Source organism: Halichoerus grypus, chromosome 11 (genome assembly GCF_964656455.1).
Source record: "Halichoerus grypus chromosome 11, mHalGry1.hap1.1, whole genome shotgun sequence".
Classification (NCBI taxonomy): Eukaryota; Metazoa; Chordata; class Mammalia; order Carnivora; family Phocidae; genus Halichoerus; species Halichoerus grypus.
In genome coordinates this window covers 19,382,333-19,400,780 of record NC_135722.1, presented here as the reverse complement: position 1 = coordinate 19,400,780, position 18,448 = coordinate 19,382,333, and the positions used below count along the sequence as shown (strand labels likewise).

General features: G+C 40.1%; 1 protein-coding gene across 23 annotated transcripts in view; it reads right to left on the bottom strand.

Moving 5' to 3' along the window:
- The window catches only part of LRRC4C (leucine rich repeat containing 4C), a 1,180,850-nt gene extending 1,163,353 nt beyond the window's left edge, over positions 1–17,497 (bottom strand). For all 23 annotated transcript variants that reach the window (XM_078058151.1, XM_078058147.1, XM_078058155.1 and 20 more), the window contains exon 1: positions 16,664–17,497. The gene's annotated coding sequence lies outside the window, so the exon portion shown is untranslated. The remainder of the gene's footprint in view (positions 1–16,663) is intronic.
- Between the last annotated feature and the right edge of the window lie 951 nt (positions 17,498–18,448).

The following is an 18,448-nucleotide window of genomic DNA, read 5'->3' as shown; positions in this document are numbered from 1 at the left end:
CTTTCCTTAAATCTCATGAACCAACCTCTGCCAGCTTCAAAATTTTCTTCTGCAGCTTCCTCAACTCTCTCAGCCTTCATAAGATTGAAGAGAGAGTTAGGACCTTGCTCTGGATTAGGCTTTGGCTTAAGGGAATGTTGTGGCTCTTCTGAGCTTCTGTTCAGACCACTAAATCTTTCTCCATATCAGCAATAAGGCCGTTTTGCTTTCTTATCATTCATGTGTTTGTGGGAGCAGCACTTCTAATTTACTTCAAGAACTTTCCCTTTGCGTTCACAACTTGGCGAACTACTGGACACAAGAGCCCTAGCTTCCTGCCAGTCTCAGCTTCGGGTGTGCCTTCCTCACTAAGCTTAATCATTTCTAACTTTTGATTTAAAGTGAGAAACGTGCAAGTCTTTCCTTTCACCCGAACACTTAGGGGCCATTGTAGGGTTCTTAATTGGCCTAATGTCAGTATTGTGTCTCAGGAAATAGGGAGGGCTGAGGAAAGGGAGAAATAAGAGAACAGCCAGTTGGTAGAACAGTCAGTCAACAGTCATACATACCATTATCGATTAAGTTCACCATCTTATGTGGGCACAGTTCATGGCACCCAAAACAATATAGTAACCAAAGATCACTGATCATAGATTGCAATAAAATAATGAAAAAGTCGGAAATATTGAGAATGACCAAAATGCGACAGAGACACCAAGGATGCAAATGCTGTTGGAAAAATGGTGCCAATCAACGTGTTCAACACAGGGTTGCCACAAACCTTCAATTTGTTAAAAACAAAATATAGTATCTGCAAAATACAATAAAGTGAAGCATGATAAAATGAGGTATACCTGTATTGCTCTTCAGTCTTTCAAATTTACATATGCATGACTATTTTCTTAATATAGTTGTCATTATACAAAGTCTTCCAGGTTACAAATTTTAGTAGCTGCCTTATATCCATGTATAATTATTTTACCAATATCTTTTTGGTTGACATATTGGTTGATGACATCATCTTACTGTTACAAACAATTTTATTAGCATATTTATGTATACTGCATATTTTTATATTTCTTTGGGATAAATTTCCAGAAGGGGATCAAAGCAAATGAACAAATCTATGACCTAAAGTCAAATTGCTTTCTACAAGTGTTAAATGAACATACACAGCCACCAACAATGTATGAACATATCAGTTTACATTTTTTCTACACCAATATTAACATCAAGAAATAATTGCTAATTTAAAAGTGGTGATGTTTGTTCAAGACCTTCCTAGACACCGTTCCCTTGCTACCTCTTTCTTGCTATAAAACCAACCATTAGATTTCTATACTGTATAATCGGATTAATCTAGCTTCAAAAGGCTACCTAACAATTACAATACCTTATATACACAGAATCTTCTGCATCACACAAGAGGCTTTTTAGACCTATTCAACAAAAGAATGAGGCTGATTTCAGAAAGTGCAAGTTCCGAGACTTGCCCTAGGTTGTAGAGCTAGGAGATGGAAGGATTTAGGATTCTAATCTCAAATCTACAGCTCTTTCTAGTTTAGCATATAGTGTTTTTTTTTTCCTTCAGTATAGATGCTCCCTAAACCTCACAATATCAACTCTGACTTGCATGACCAATCGTAAGAATTAACAAAGGCCTAGGAGAAACTGATTAGTGGAAAGAAACACATTTTACACAGTGATCTATATTTTTATATTACCTTTTCCTTTGTTCTGGGTATATATTAGGAGCACTTATAACTACAACATGAAAAAATACAGCAAAGCTAAGGAAAACGTTCAGAGCAGAGTCTTATGGGCAGAGCAAAAGTAAATTCCATAGACAAGAGAGAATTCTGTTAACACTAATGCTACTGAATATTTATAAAAATAGGCCAGGAGCTATAGAGCATAGTGGCTTTGAAGAGAAAATAAAGTAGGAATAAGGAGCAATGCCTTTATAGAGTAGCTTCTTAGCCAGTGAACCAGGACTGCTATAAAGTTGAAGATGAACTCCATGATCTTCTTGGTTACAAGTATCAGTGAGTGTTTACCAGTTAGTCTGTATTAACCAAATAGTTTATGAAGACAGGCATTGGCTATGTAAGCCCGAGTACAACAATCAATTAAAGTAATGAGATTTTAGAGGGAAAAAAATTAAGTCCAGTAGTGGAAGGAAGAAAATAAAATTGGGACATTTTGTTGGTATGGGGCAAGGAATCTACTTAATTACTATCCCTTCCCCTTAGATCTGGCAGCAAGGAGTCTAATTTAACTTTCTCCCACTCACTTAGATCTGGTCATGAGCTAGCTATACCTCAGGAATATAAGCTATGCCCTACCTCAGAACTGGCAGAAAGTAAGATTTCCTACTTCAGTTCACCATATCTCTTTCTTCACATATTCTAGGAAGATGCTAAGCAAAGAAAATACTTCTTATCTCCAAGAAATAACTCATGAAGCATTAATGAGAAAATTCCTTTTCCCCAGAGCTTATGCTCTTGACACCTTAATTCTGAATAAATGGACCATAAAAGCAAATCAGGACCCATGTCCCCACACAAAGGACTTTCCAAAGCAGGCTGGATTCCCGCCCCACCCCACCCCCGCCGCCCACCTGAGACAAGTAGTTTTCAATATCTAGACAACAATGTTCTATTCTTGCAAAAAAAAAAAGACATAGTACAGAATTCCAATTACCAGTCAATTAGGGGAAGGGATAAAGTTAAGATGGAGTGATAGAGGGTAAAACTGGACGAGAAAACAGGAGGAGGTGAAGTAGCGGCACCGAGGCATCTCACAGTCCTGGCTGGAGGTAAGAGGTCCGGTGCAGTGCAAAGGTCCTGGGAGTAGAAGTCAGACAACACACGTTTGAATTTTGTGTTCTCTGTCTATTAGTTGTATGACATTGAACCCATCATGTAATTTTTATCTTTAGTATTCCCATCTGTAAAATGGGAAAGTAATACCTTTCTCAAAGGGTTCCTGGGAGAATTATATGTGAACATGTGAATAAACCTACAAATCATTATAATATGGTCCAAGAAGGGTAATTTTTTTCTTCCTTCAAATAAAAACCTGAGCAGGAAGAAGGAATCCATAATGCATGAGTATGAATGAGTAACTCCGTGTGTGTGTGTGTATATGTATGTGTATGTGTGTGTAAAACTTAATATCCTAGATGTGTGGGGGAAATTTCTTTTTCTATATCGAAGCTGTTCATAATGATTATTTACACTGAGTAGGACAGACACATAGTAGGTTCTAAATATTTGCTGAATAAGGACTCAAAAGCATTAAAAAATGAAGCTGAGTGAATGCCCAACTGACAGTTAGCAAAAGCTAGAGTTTTTATGTAAGCAGCTCTGCAGTTGAAGAGATCGGTATTCGTGACCAGGTTACTCTTTTTCAAGAGAACACAGAAAGGCAACAATTTAGGAAACTCACAAATCCATTCCTATCCCAATTTAAATCTTAGGAAATGAATGATGCTTCTGTAACAGGTAAGCCTGTTCCAGTTAACTGCGGCTACATAATCATCCCAATACACAGAGACTTAAAGATTTCTTGCATCTAATCACTGTCTGTATTGGATGGGCAACTTAGTCTGCTTTTCCCCGCCTCACTTCACTCATGCAGCTGCAGTTAGCCAGAGAAGAGGCTGAGCTGGAAGGCCGGAGGTGGCCTTACGGGTCCAGCAGCTGCGCTGGCTTTTGAGGACATGATATGGGGAGAAGTGAAAGAGTCATGGCTCAGTCTTCTTCTGTGGACCCTCCAGCTAGATGGGCTTTCTTTCATGGGAGGAAAATGGAAGCTACAGGCTTCCTGATGCCTATTCTTGGAGGTTGTAATGCTGTTTTTCTTACATTCTAGCAAAGCAAGTCACAAGGCCAGTCCAGTTTCAAGGAGTAAGAAAAAATATTCCATTTCTTAATGGGAGTCACAGAGCAGAAGGATGTGCATACCAGGATACCTGGAATTTGTGGCCATGTGTCCCTCTTTATCACAGAAAAAAGGACAATAGTAGCCCTTTTCCTTACCAAGAAGGCTATCCCTACATTTTTGCCAGGGTCTATGCACCGGAACGGAAGACTGTTGGTTTTAAATTTAGTAAGTCCAAGGTACAGGATAAAGTGCAAAGAAATTCTAAAGCCACAAAACTAAAACTAAAGCAAAAGGACATCACGTTGAACATCTGATCAAAGCCCAGTAAGAAGGAAAAGTTTAGAAAGAGAAGAATGCGGGCAATTAGAGTAGGCCATTATTTTAATTATGAAGATCTGGGCTTGCAAGCCATAATTTTAGCATAAAGCATGCTGTGAATATGACCATATGTTTGGTAGACTGTATGTGCCTTCGAAACATGACCCATATTTTCTCAGATCCTTGCTCTGCCAATTATTAGCTGTATCACCACTGTCGAGTTACTTAGGTTCTCTGAGCCTCAGTTTCCCCATCTGTATATGAAACGTAATAGTATTCTTACCTGTATGTAACTGTACTAAGAATTACACGAGACTTATGTGCATCCCTCTCACGGTCATAGAATATTCAATAAGCGGTAGAAATAAATGAAATATGCAACTAAACAATTGCCTGGTCTCTAGTTATAAATTCTATTAAAGTCTATTTTGAAACTATTAAAACTCCATGAAAAATAATCTAGATTTAAAGTATTGTTCTTTGAGCTCTAAAATGTTGAGATTTTAGAATCCCAAAGAGGTTGAGCGATAACGTGCCCATTTTGTCCTCAAAATAAGCTTATCAAGAGAATTTGGAAAGCAGGGCCCTGCCCCCTGAGAATATATAAAGAATGACTTCTAGGAAAAATTTACATCAAAGTTCTGTAACCAAAAATATTCCAAAGTGATAACACCCATTGATGTGTTCAGTCTGGGAAGACAACCCTCAAAGCATATAATAAAATGTAACTAAATATAGCACCACAATCTACCTGTAATGTTGTTGTAAATGTAACAAAATTCAAATCCAGTAGAAGCATAAAAGTTTTGGGGGCAACCTCAAAACAATGAGCTTCCATTCATTATTCTCTCTTGTAAGACTGAGATAATTAGGGGGGAGGCAACAAAGTTGGGCAGTCCATATATACACATGGATCCATATTGTACCCATATTTGTAGATTTCAGGATAATGTGAGCAACTTTACCTATTGTACTCTGTGTGTGCGCGCATGGGTGGGGTGTGTATTACCATCTTACAGGCTTCCTTGAAGTTTTGTCTTTGCTGTATATCAGCTTTGCTTCCTCAGTAGTCACTCCTTCACTAATTTGGCAAATGTGATAATTTGTAATGGGTCTCCAACTCATTAGTGTAATTTAGTCAGGTTCTACTGTATTTCACCAGACACACCAACTAGGCTGCCACACACATCTGTTTTTAGAGCTCTATTTCATAAGTATCCACAATATTTCTCCTTTAAAATTGAGAAATGATTGCTCCTTAATCAGCTATTTGTTATACTGAGCTATATAAATATATGCAGTGTCATCCATAAATAATTTTAGGGTAGAACACAGTAACAATTAACATCTGCATAGAGCTTTAAAGTTTACAAAGCTTTTTCTTACATACCCAAACACAAAATCCCATGTATTCCCCTCTGAAAAAAAGGTATTACATATTTTTAAAAACTTAGAAGGCAGCATACTATAGTATTTCTAAACATGGGTACTTGATTCATCCAGATCTCTGCTATGTGACCTTGGCCATTTATCGAACCTCTCTGAGCTTAAAGGTTTCCTTCTTTAAAATTTGTGTAATATCGGGGCACCTGGGTGGCTCAGTCGTTAAGCGTCTGCCTTCGGCTCAGGTCATGGTCCCAGGGTCCTGGGATCGAGCCCCACATCGGGCTCCCTGATCTGCGGGAAGCCTGCTTCTCCCTCTCCCACTCCCCCTGCTTGTGTTCCTTCTCTTGCTGTGTCTCTCTCTGTCAAATAAATAAAATCTTTAAAAAAATAAATAAAATAAAATTTGTGTAATATCTACTTCAGTTTCTTTGTTGGGGGGTGGGAGGAGGAGTCAAATTTTTGAAAATGAATATAAAGTTCTCAACACACAGTAAATGCTAAATAAATGTTACCTGTTATCATGATCCCAATGTGGCAGGTAATATCATGGTCCTTTGTAAAAGACGCTTACATCAAATGACAGAAAAAGGAGATAGTTGGCAGATACAGAACTAGGGTTTGCAGGTTGGGAAGACTGGGAGTCATTATGCAAAGGCAGCATCTGGTGCCTAGCAAGAGGGCTGGAGGGCTGAGTATTGCGCCTCAATATTGCAAACTGGGACAAAAGGAAGCAATGCCTCTTAATCTGAAGCCCTAGGTTGCTTAAAACTGGAAGTGTGTGGAAGGAGACTAGAACAAAGGATACAGATGTGAAAGTAAAGATGTTACCAAAAAGGAGGTAGGTCCGAGGTAGATGCCGGAAAACCTGGATCTGGAGTGGAAGACTGAAGGTACTTAAAAAGCTTGAGAGAAGGAAGCAGGAAACGGGGAAATCCTAGCAAGCTAGCAGGTGGGAGGACAGTCTGAGCAAACGTCAGAAATAGAAGCTGTTGCTGGACAGGACTATCTTGCATCTTCCATGGACTTCACTTAGTAAGAAGGCTAGGAGAACAGGAGACAGAAGTAGGGAAGGATTTCCTTATACTCTCAAATCACTAGCTACCATGGGAGGTAGCACGGGTGTAAAACAGACATTGAGGAGGGCTGGTTTTTCTGGAGCAGTCCTCAGACCCCAGACAGGAGGAGGAAAATAGCCCTTTTTCTGTTTCTGAATTTCCTAGCTCTGTGCCCATCAGGGGAGAGAGTCAGGGGGTTATTTAACCAGAAGCTCGGCAGATGACTCTGTACCGGCCCCACAGAGATTGATAGCAATGACCAAAGAATCAATTTGATTAGTGGCTTCCCCTTGATGGGCAAAACCCTCTGCTGTTCCTCTTTTTCCAGTGGCATGGTCAGAATTAGAGTGGACTAGCTTCAAATAGTCTGCCTTTGGCTTCTCCTGGATCCTTATCGTAGCTCTAGTCCTTAAGCCAAGAAAAATGGCACCCCATGAAACCCCCTGGTAAATTTCTGAGTTTACTGTGGTGGAACCATCAGCCCCCTGGTTTGAGAGGAAAAGAAACTGCCATCCACTCACAGCAGAAAGAGTCTCTCTCCTATCTCTAAGAATTCCAAACTAAGGAACGGGGCTGAAGTCTGGAAGGTCAGAGAACACTTTCTTCTGTCAACTCTTCATGCTTGTGTGAAGTGCCATTCCATTCTGAGCTGGCAGTTCACTGACATGTTTCTCTCTCAAACATACCATTAGAGAAGTTTGGACCATCTGTCTGTCCGACAGACCATCTGTAGAAAGCACTAGCTCCCCTTCCAGAAAATAGAAAAGGGACACACTCAGATCTTTACAAGGAAGAGAGAGTGAGGATGCCAGAGAGGAGTCTTTACATCTATCTTTGTTTCCAAGCTCTCTTTTTGGCGATCACTGGAAGAAAAGATTCCAGGAAAATGAAGGTAAAAAAAAAAAAAAAAGTTACTGCAAATGGTTTTCACCCAAAAGAGGATAGAGCAATTTGAAAGGCAGTCGGGGAAAATACAGAACACTGCATGGCTTTAAGGGTTTGCAAGCATAAAGATCAGAATGGGAGGAATCAAGTGGTCTGGGCTCTGCAGTCAGAGGCATCTTGGCACACATTGTTCACTGAGTGTAGGGTCTCACGACCTTGAGCAAATTAGGAGTTGTCTGAGGTTGAGCGTCCTCATCAGTACCCTGAGAATCATTCATACTTCCTTTTCACAACTGAAGTTCCTAGCATAGCACCCGAAATATCATAGTGTTAAATGCAGGATAGCTACTGTGTTAATTTTGTGATTTTTTTCCCTAAGGCCTTCAACAGGACGCACCCCATATGTTTATTCTTACCCACCAACTACCTGTTGATGACATCTCCTTATCCTATTCACAGGGAAGTCCTAAACTCTTCCATATCTTCTTCAGAAAAATGGTCACTTCACATTATATTTCAGGCTAAACCCAAGTTCAGCTTTCTTCCTTAAAATTCCCCAACTACAAACTCCCCAGTGATAACTGTATTCTGTAAATCATTCATATTGACTCCATTTTTTGGTTCTGAACCCGATGCTGCCTTGTTTAGCAAGTTAATTTCTCTTTTGATAATGTAACATTAGCAATAATACATTAACATATTTGAGGGGAAGAAAGTCATATGCTTACAACTTTGTGTTCCACACTATAACTGATATAATAGTGAACCTAGCAGGTATTCCAATAAACACATCAGTAAATGATACCACTGAAAGGACCACAGATGCAAAAGGATATTACACACAAAAGCATTCATTGAGAACTCTGATTTACTTATGCAAAAGTGACCTTAATCTAGATTTAGGTCATAGTTCTGAGATTAAGGAGTAGAAAAAAAATATATATATGTATATAATATGGTTGCAGTCAAATGAGTCTTGGGGAAAAAACATACACCAGATAGGAAATATAGAATTCCATTTAGTGAAAGCTTTGGGGGGAAAAAAATGCATCAGTGCCTTTAGTGATGGGAGAGAGAAAAAAATCGAACTTGAATGGGCAAACACACATCCAGTAGAATCACGGCAGTAAGGCAAGATAGGTCAAAGAAGAGGAAAGGGATAAAGGAGGTAAGCATCCATCAGATGAACACAAGAACTCAACCATCTGGGAGCAGGACAGACTCTGGTTCATGAAAGTATTTGCAGTCATGAAACACTCAGAAAAACTTAAGACTACTTGTATATATGCTCTTACTTGGGGGACTGGAATCAGAACAAGTTAATTGATAAAATGTTTAATATTTAATATAGTCCAGATTCTTTGGTAGAAGAAAGATCCTGAGCAAAAGTCACGTATAAACATGGCTTTCCTTTAGAAGAAGTGCAAGTGGAATTTTTTCCTTGTGTGTATCTATCTCCTTAACATGTTTATCACTATACATAGGGAAGCTCCCCAACAGGAAGAAAGTTAGCTCATTCACCCACTGTTTGTATTACCACTCACTCCTTTTCAGGTACAACTGCACCTTTATTAAACTGATTGTTCAAACTGCTTGTACTTTAATTTCTACTGTTATCCGAACATTGGTCTCCATTTGTATTAAAAAAAACACTTTCTTTACTGAAATGCTTCTTCCACATTATCTACAAGGTTCCTGGCATGTATGATCAAAAATTTTAATTCCAATCATTTTTCCAAAGAAGTATACCCTGAACCATTGTGTGCTCACTTGGTCTTATTTCTGGGACTTGTTACCCACATCACGAATACAAAAAAAAAAAAAAAAAAAAAAATCAAGATGTTCTAAATAAAAGATTTAAATCTCCCATCCCGGAATGGCTTACCAAACACTTAGAATTCTGGCTTGCTCATATATATTAAAAGGGAGCAGCTAGAACACCAAAAACTGATTTTAAAAATATCTATACTATACACAAAAGCTAGAGAAATCTTGCAGAGATGAGAGAAAAGGCAGAGTTGAAATTTTCTTTCTTTGACAGCATAAAGTCAAAGGAAGATTGTTACCTCTTATCAAGAAAGCTTTCAAATGTGACCCTTTTTCCTGTTTACAGACAAGCATTGAGCTACATTCCCAAGCTCATAGCATTTTAGGATTGAACAATAGGAAAAATTCCTCGGCACGTGAAGTTCTGACTTGGTTCTCTCTTTCCCCAGCCTCCTTGAATGTTCCACAACAATTCACTTTTTCTATCAGCATGTTCCCCACTGACATCAATACTACTGAAAGATAATTTTCCTCCTCTCATTCATATTTTTATGGCCAGACAGACCTGGATATTCACTTTTCTGTTCATTCATGTGAGGCAACAATTTGTATAAGCTCTGGCACTGTGCAGTACAAGGTTTAGACACAAACTGAGCTTCCTAAATCATACTACAACTAACCATTTTAAGTAAATATTATAATATATCGTTCATTGAACGCCAACTAAATTCCAGTCTCTCTTCTAGGTCCCTTATAAGTATTACTTTTCTTAATCTTTTTACAACAACCACACAAGGTAAGAGAAGGAAAAAGGTACAAAAGTAACCCATACAAAGTCACCTAACAAATGAGGAGAAAAACATTGAGAGACACACCCATAACATGCATTCTGCAAATACTGCCCAATGCTAATTATGATTTAATGTTACAGAGGAGACCCTCATTTCTTTGTCCCACAACCTGTAACTCTGGTTACTTTTGCCATAAACGTTCCAATGATATTTAGGTCATTGTCAATGTCAGGCCCTACCTCAAAGCATTGATGATTTACTATTATCAGGAACCCATTGGTTAAGGAGGTGACCCTTCAGAGGTCCCTTCGAAACAGAGACCACATCTTTCCACTGATAGAATGAGCCCTGTCATGACAAGATTATTTGATTTGCATTTATAGAGACTTACTTCTCGACTGTCCATAATCAAGGATTTATGTGAAGAAACATTGGACTTGCAAATCTAAAAACTTAAAAAAAATGGTATATATAGACTATATATCCTTATTTATACATAGAAAGAATATAAAGAGCTTTGAAGTCCGTCAGAATCTGGGGCAAAGGAGTGAATCACTTTTTGCTTCATCTGTAATATGGGAATGTTATCTTACTTTTCTTTGAGAAGTATAAATAATATAACCTATGTAGCACCGTATCTGGCACATTGAATATATTTGTTGACTGTGAGAGAATTAGTTATAATTTATGACATCACCTCAATGTGTGCACGTGCAGTATATTACTCAGGGAATTTTAGTTCGGTGCACCGTTCTAACCACAAATCCTGATGCAAGTTTACAGGCCTCTATCACGGCCTCGAGCATTTACTCTTTTGACCAATTGACGTCCCTCGTCCCTTTCTTACTCTACTAGATTTGGATTTTAAGAAATGGAGCCTTAACATACAGGGAACATGGTTCTTGTCTTCCTTCTCGGCAGGCCATAAAATAGGCTCTATCAATTCATTATAAGGCTAGAAAAACCCACAATCTGAAGGACAAAATCCTGCCTCCTTCGTTCCTAGGGAAAGGCTGACTTTGCAGAACAGAAATACCTGGGTCAAGTGGTACCAGCCCTGCAGAGTTAGCAAAGCAGAATTGAACTCATCACTGACAGCTCAGCTCAGCTCCAACAGGAACAAGGATTTTTACATCCTTTGCAAGACGTTCTTGAACTAAATAAAGGTCATGCACAATGACACAGCCCCACATAGGTCATCTTTGTGCAGGGCAATCTTAATCCTGTTTCAACTATCAAGTCCAAATTCCAGGGGACAGCCTTGAAACTGCAGCATGCCCCATCCAAATGCAGGAATTGCAACAAAGAAGCATGAGCAGAGAGAGGCCTTCTAGATTCCCCACAGCAGTGATCACAGGGCTTGTACCTGGTAGGTGTTTAATAAATACGCATCCTTTCATTGACTATGAACAAAACAAGATGTTAGATAAAGAGCAGTGTTAACACCACTTGCTGACATGTGAATTGTGTTTCTGCAACCACATATGGATGGGTGCACATGATTCTTGCTACTTCCATTCAGTATCATTTTGGAAGTTCTGAGCATAAGTGAGGTGACATCTGGAAAGGGCACTTTGGTTGCTCTGAGAAAGGATCTGATGAAATCATGGTACATGAAATGAGCTAATTTACAGAAATATAGCTTTCTCTCTCCCATTTTACTTAGCTCTCAGATTACATTTGGGGCTTTTGCCTACCCACATAAGTTACATAAATACACTAAATCAGAGTGGTCTTCCTAACTCTTAAGCCAGATGAAGAAGAGGGAGAGAACAGAGGTGAACTACCTATAGAGGTCCAGTTTTGTGTTAAGGATTTAACCAAGCGCTGTACAGTTGACCCCTCAACAACATAGGCTTGAACGGTGCAGGTCCGCTTAGACGTGGATGTTTTACCAGTGCTGTAAATATACCTTCCCTAGGATTTTCTTAAAAACATTATCTTTTCTCTAGCTAACTTTGTCGCAATATAGTATATAATGCATATTACAAAATACATGTGAATTGACTATGTTATCGGTAAGGTTTCTGATCAACAGGAGGCTATTAAATTTGGGGGGAGTCAAAAGTTATATGAGATTTTCTACTGCCTGGAGGGTGGCATCCCTAATCCCCCACATTACTCAAGGGTCAAGTGCATATACACTCATTTGTTCATACATCACGGAGCCCCATTGAAGGACCTGATTGTCCCTGTTTTACAGATTGGATAACTGAGGCTCCAAGAGATTAGATATCCATCCCCATGTCTGTCCAACTCCAACGCCAGTGCTCATTACCAACATATTTTCTTGTCATAATGATCTCTAACTCAGTCCTTTAATCCTGGTCTATCTGTCCCCCAAACATAACTTAGTGTGACAATCATCATCATGACCTATGTTATCATTATAAAAATCCTATTGATACAATTTTCAAGTTTAACTCAAATTCTAGTCAACAGCCTCATAGTTGACTGGAGTTTTCTAGAATCCACAAACCCTGTAATGATCTGTGTATTTCCAGAGAAAAGGCTAAATGCCCAAGTCTTTCTTATCCTTTTTGGATACTCAACAACAGTGTATTAGGGTCCTCACATTTTCTATTTTTCATGAATCTAAAGTTATACCTCCTGTAGGTTGGTCAATTACTTGCACACGTATACAAGCTCATACACACATGTGTGCACACATACATAAACCCAAAACCAAGAGTGTTACACAAAAATTACCGAGATGAGGTAGAATCAACCCATTTGTGAAGCACCGCAATTTTAACACCACAAATAGTGTTCACCCATCAGGAAGATCAATTCTTTCATCAACTGAAAATCGTATAGAAGACATTATTTTGTAAAGTCTTAAACCAAATATGAAGTCGCCATTACCATAGTACCTTATATTTCCACAGCAATGTGCAATTACAGATCATTTTATTCTGTAATATTGCATCATAATCCTCATGATGACACTGGAAGTTAGGGATGTTTATTTCTAAACTACATGGGAAGGTATCAGAGCTCTGAGACTTTGAGTGACTTACAAGCAGCACTGTCAATGTTCGACACCTAATTCTCAGTCCAAGGCCTTCCTTCTCTGGATTCTAACCCCAGTCTCCCCCCAACCCCCCCCTTTACCTGTGACTATTGAGTGGTCCCAAATGGGGACTCAGATAATTAAGTGAATTGATTTAGTCCATTGCAAAGCCCCTGTTCTAGTTGCACTTTAATTAACCCATATTTTCCTTGCAATTCAATGGGGGAACCCTGAGAAGTTGTTTTTAAGTGATAAAGAACAATAGCAAAAATATACAAGCACGCAGCTGTCATCAGAGACTGTATTTACTTCATCCCAAGAGTGCATTTTCTGCTGTAGGCTGATGCTGGAGCCTATTCTATTAGCATTAGCCCCAATGTCAGTATCAGTTCGTGGAGCTAACACACAGCTCCAGGCTGTTGTAATGACTCAGCAATCAAAACTTCAAGTTCAGTGTGCCTGGTCCTCACCCACCTCCAGGGCTAGAGCTGCAAGAGCTCCCTTTTGCTCTTCAGTTTATGGGGTGATCTTTCTGGCTCCCTTTAAAGGTTCTCAGTAGCTGACTTTCCAGCTGTCAGCTCTGTCTGTTACAGAAGGAAAGAGCCATTCATGTGTTAAGTGCCCTCGGTCTTAAAAACATAGAAAGGCACTGGAGAATGTTGGGCCTGGTTGGCTCACTTGAGCAAAGACCCACAGAAAGGCTGGCCAACTGACTGGAACTAAATAGAGAAGGAATTGGAATTTCCTTTATGCTCCCCCAAATAAACAAACTCAAGGCATCCCTTTACTAATTAATTCTTTTATAAAAAATGACTCTGCATATATTCCTTCCAGGGAATTCCAGCCTTTTTCTTGACAACTCTGATAGGTTACCTGTACTAAAACAAAAATTTCCCTCCCTCCCTTTTCTTTTCTGAACTCACTAAGCAAGAAAACAAACCCTGTTCAAAAAAAAAAAAAAAAAAATGCTCTATCACAAAACAAATCTGGAAAAGACAGAACAAAGCCATAGATCTGGAGCCTCTTCTGATTGAAAGCTTTTACTTTTGCTCTGACCTAAGCTAATAAAGATGTAAAGTTACAACTGCTCAAAGACCATCAGGAAACCTTGACCTACCAGGGAGATGCTCTACTCATTGCAGGAACTGTAATCAGCATATCCTGAGTTGGCTTGTACCCCATTTCTATTATTAGCTGAAAATAAGTGATAATGAAAGTGTTGCTATCGCTAGAAGTTTAGCTCATTACAATTACTAAATCTCAAATACACAAAAGCCAAGATGTTTTCCTTATTATTTTTAAGACAGTGTTGAGCATAATCTGCAATTAATTTTTTCTTTAAACCAACAACACAAGTCTAAATATACCCACCCTGGGTGAGAATGTGAATGGGAGGGGAGCAGTCAGAATTAAATAGGCTCAATAAGAAGAGGCATTAATTTGCCAACTTCCAGAACGACATTTTCAAAGGGCTTCTCCTTATTCAGAACAGTCCCCACACAAAATAGAAGACGTAACATACTGTCCCCTGTACCTGGTACCGGTTACCAAAAGCTGCAGGTCCCTGAGGAGCTGCCTAACCTAAGGAAGGGTGATGATCCAGGCAGAGTGTGGGGAACTCCTCTCCCCGGACACGACCCCCTCCCCACCCCCAAGCGCTGGAGCACTGATCAGGGCTCTACACGCTCCTCAGAGGGGTACCCTGTGTTTCCAGTACATGTATGACATTTGCCTTCAGGTTTCACAAGTCCCAGGTTGTTTGCTCCACAAAGAAAATGGAATTTTATTTGGAGTTTCTCCTAGGTTTCAAGTCATTTAAAAATGAAAAAAGTCCCTTTCTGATAAAAGGAAATGTAACTGGAATCTGAGTAAAAGATGAAAATATCCTGAGCAGAAATAGTTGACAAGAATGACAGATCATACATTATACTGATGGGAGATAGTTTTCCCATAGTATCTTCACCAGGAGCAATGAGTGGAGGAAGTGACAGCCGGGAGGGAGGGCGGGGGGGCAGGGCGGAGAGGCATCTTTTAACACTGGCCCTCCTTAAATGATTTCTTTCATACCACTTTGCAAAAACATCAGATAGACATAAGGGATAGTCCATGGCAAGACCAGGATATAAGCTCATCTTTAAGTTTTGTTTTGTTTTTTTTCTTTCTTTCTTTCTTTTTAGTTCACGATTGGGGGGAAATCCCTTATAGAGAAAATAGTCTTAATGTTTGGAGTATGAGCTCTGACATCTCTGGAGTTGGATGCCCCAATACATCTTTGACCCCCAGCTGTCTCTGAAGAAAGCTCAGGTTACAATTTGCATCACCTCTCAATCTACACACAGACACCCCGACTCGGAGAAACACCTCTGTGTGTGCTCCTCGGCCTGGTTAACGTCCTGTCAGCTCTCCCATGAAAATGTTCACACAACAGTTCAAGTTGGCCAACATTCCATGAAATCTCACCATTCCTTCTAGGATAAACCGTCCACATGGTACTGATGGAGGAAGACTGAATGCTTCTACTTGGGGGGCTCAACATTTTAGAAATACATTTACGAGTGACTCTCACTTCTACGTGAGACCAGTGCAAAGATAAAAATACAGCTCCCGGAACACGGATGCTAACACAGTGAAATGCTACTCTGCTTTAATTAAGTCACCTCGGGATGGAAATAGGTGAAACACTATCTGCATTTTACTTTGAGGGAAAGGGAAAGAAAAAAAAAAAAGAAGAAGTACAGCTAACCACCAGGAAACACTAAAGGGATGGAGTTAGGCAAGATGTTTGAACAAAGTCACCTGAATTCCTGACGCCTCCTGCTTGCTTTTACAACCAAGAGTAGACAGTTAGGAGGAATTTGCAACTGCACTTCCTCCTCTAGGGACCATGTAGGGTAAGGGGATGTTCCAAAATGAGAGACACTAGTCTTAATCAGGGGACAGAGCATTCAGAAAGGTTAATGAGATGCGATCGCAAGAGAATCCGTGCAAAAAAGGAGGTTCAAAATACTAAACAATTTCCACTTTGTTCTCATTTGTTCCAATTAAGAGATGTTGAAGCAGCTTTTCTGTATTCCACACATTCGCTGCTCTCCAGAGGAGATTTAACTATTCCAGAGAAAAAATAAGTGCCATGGGGGGGAAAAAAGTCTACTATTAAGTTATCATAAAAGTCCAGATTACACCCCCAACCTCCACCCTCAGTCTCTGAGCAGACACACTTTTGCCTCTTACTCAGAGCCTCTGCCAGTCGCTTTCCTGATTTCCACCCCCCCCCCCAAATTTAGAGAGCATTTAAGGGAGGGAGAAGGCTGGAATTATTTTTTTTCCAGATTTCATAGAAGCAGAATTCACTGTGAAAATGTTAGATAAATAAGAGGAAGAGGGATGGGGGATGGTTATACAAATGCAAATAATCTCCTTGGCATGAAAATAGCCCCAAAATGCCACACACTGAGTTCTTCTGAGCATTACAGGCTCTAAAAATGCACTTATAAACTGCATATGGATTTCCGAAAACAAACAGGAAAGCACAAACATCGCAAGAAAACAAGGACCAAGATCTAAGGAGTCCCGTGACTTACCTTCCTTGTGGATCCTCAAAGTTCACCAAGGAAAATTTAAAATCCTCTAGCTTATCTTGCACTACTCTATTTTCTTCTTCTTCTTTTTTTTAAGTCACATAGGAGAAAAATAATCAGTTTTCAAAGGTTCCATTTATCTGATCTTCCAGCACCAGCAAAAACGTGTCCAAGAGACTCCGCCAAAAAGTAAGCCAAAAACTCATCAAAGGCAAAAAGAGAAAGGGGGAGTGGGGAAGGAAGGGGATGGTGAAGGCTGGGGGTTACACACTGTGAGTCCAAGTGCCCAGAGAATATTTTCACGCTGTTGAAATCTCCTACTGTACGGTATACCTGCTTTGGTTGTCACACAGACACACACACACTCACGGACACTCGCACATCCTCCTTCACGAGAAAGCAGTCGCCCCCACTCTCTCTCTCACACACACACACACACAGACACACACACACACACACACCAGTGTAATGAAAACTGTCAGTAGTAACCTCCAATAGCTGCCGTGGGCTGCAGATGGTAGGGCTCACGGTTACCTTCCCAGATCGGTGTAGGATCAAAAGAACATCCAAAATAAGGTGGGGGGTTGCCCAGGACAAGGTAGATTCCAGATCCCTCTCCCCCGGGCAGATTCATCAAGACAGGAGCAGGTCAATCAGCAGAGGTGTCTGCTTGCAGGGCGCCCCAGATTATGGCAAGGTTATTAATCTTGATGTGCTGCATCCCCCACCCCCAACACTCGGCAGCCTGCATTGAGATGATTGCCAGAGCTGTGTCTGTCCCTGTTCTACTGCATTTTGCTCAGCCCTCTGATGCTGCAAGTGAGGCACGGTGGAGGCAAGAATACTAATAAGGTGGTTAGCTACAGTTTCTTCAAGGCAGCCGCACGCAGTACAGTAAATGTGTACTTCCCCGGGCTCTGTGTGTGTGCCTGCGTGTCTGAGGGGAGGGCAGGAAAACCATCTCCGGCCAGAAGGCAACATTGTTTGTAACCTGCCTGGAAGGACTAGATCATCATCAGAATCATCACGGTCCTGCAGTGGCATTGTCCAGGACAGTATTTTGTGTGGGATAAAAAAAAAAAGGGGGGGAGGGAGGGGGCGCAGTTAATGGTTCGGAAGCCTAGAGCTGGCATTTGAATGGGGGTGGGGGAGAATGTCCAGGGAGACAAATTAGCTTTATAAATAAGCTCCAAGGAGACCAAGGCAAAATTTTAACATGCTGCTGCCCTGGCTGTTAAATGGAAATACAAAGCAATTTCAAAAACCAGCTCTAGCCTATAAATCTTGGAGCTGGCAACAAGTATCTGAATTTGACTGATGGGACTATGGATAAATGGATTCCTGGTAATATAAAAAGTTTGCTCATGCATTCTGCTTGGTAGCCATGCACCGATGTGTGCAGGGATCTAGGTACAGTTCATTCATTTTTAATATGGATTTAGACTCTATCCCTTCACAGTTTTACTCTGATGCACAGTTTTTATCACATAACTGTCACATGGTGAATATCTGCGTGGCATGAGGTCATTAGGGGGAACGGTTGATGACTGTCAATAGTAAATATTACAATATAGAATATTCTTACATGGAAGGAGTTTGGGGTTTTCAGGGGAAAAAATGTAGGATATCTCTTTTAGTGACAAGCAATGAGAAAAAATACACAAATATGTTAAGTGAATGATTCCTCAGCCTCTGGAGGACTCATTTCTCTTCTAGAATTGGGTCTCATATTACAATACCTCTTCTTTAGTCAAGGATATGCACTAAGTTCCTTAAGGTGAATTAAAT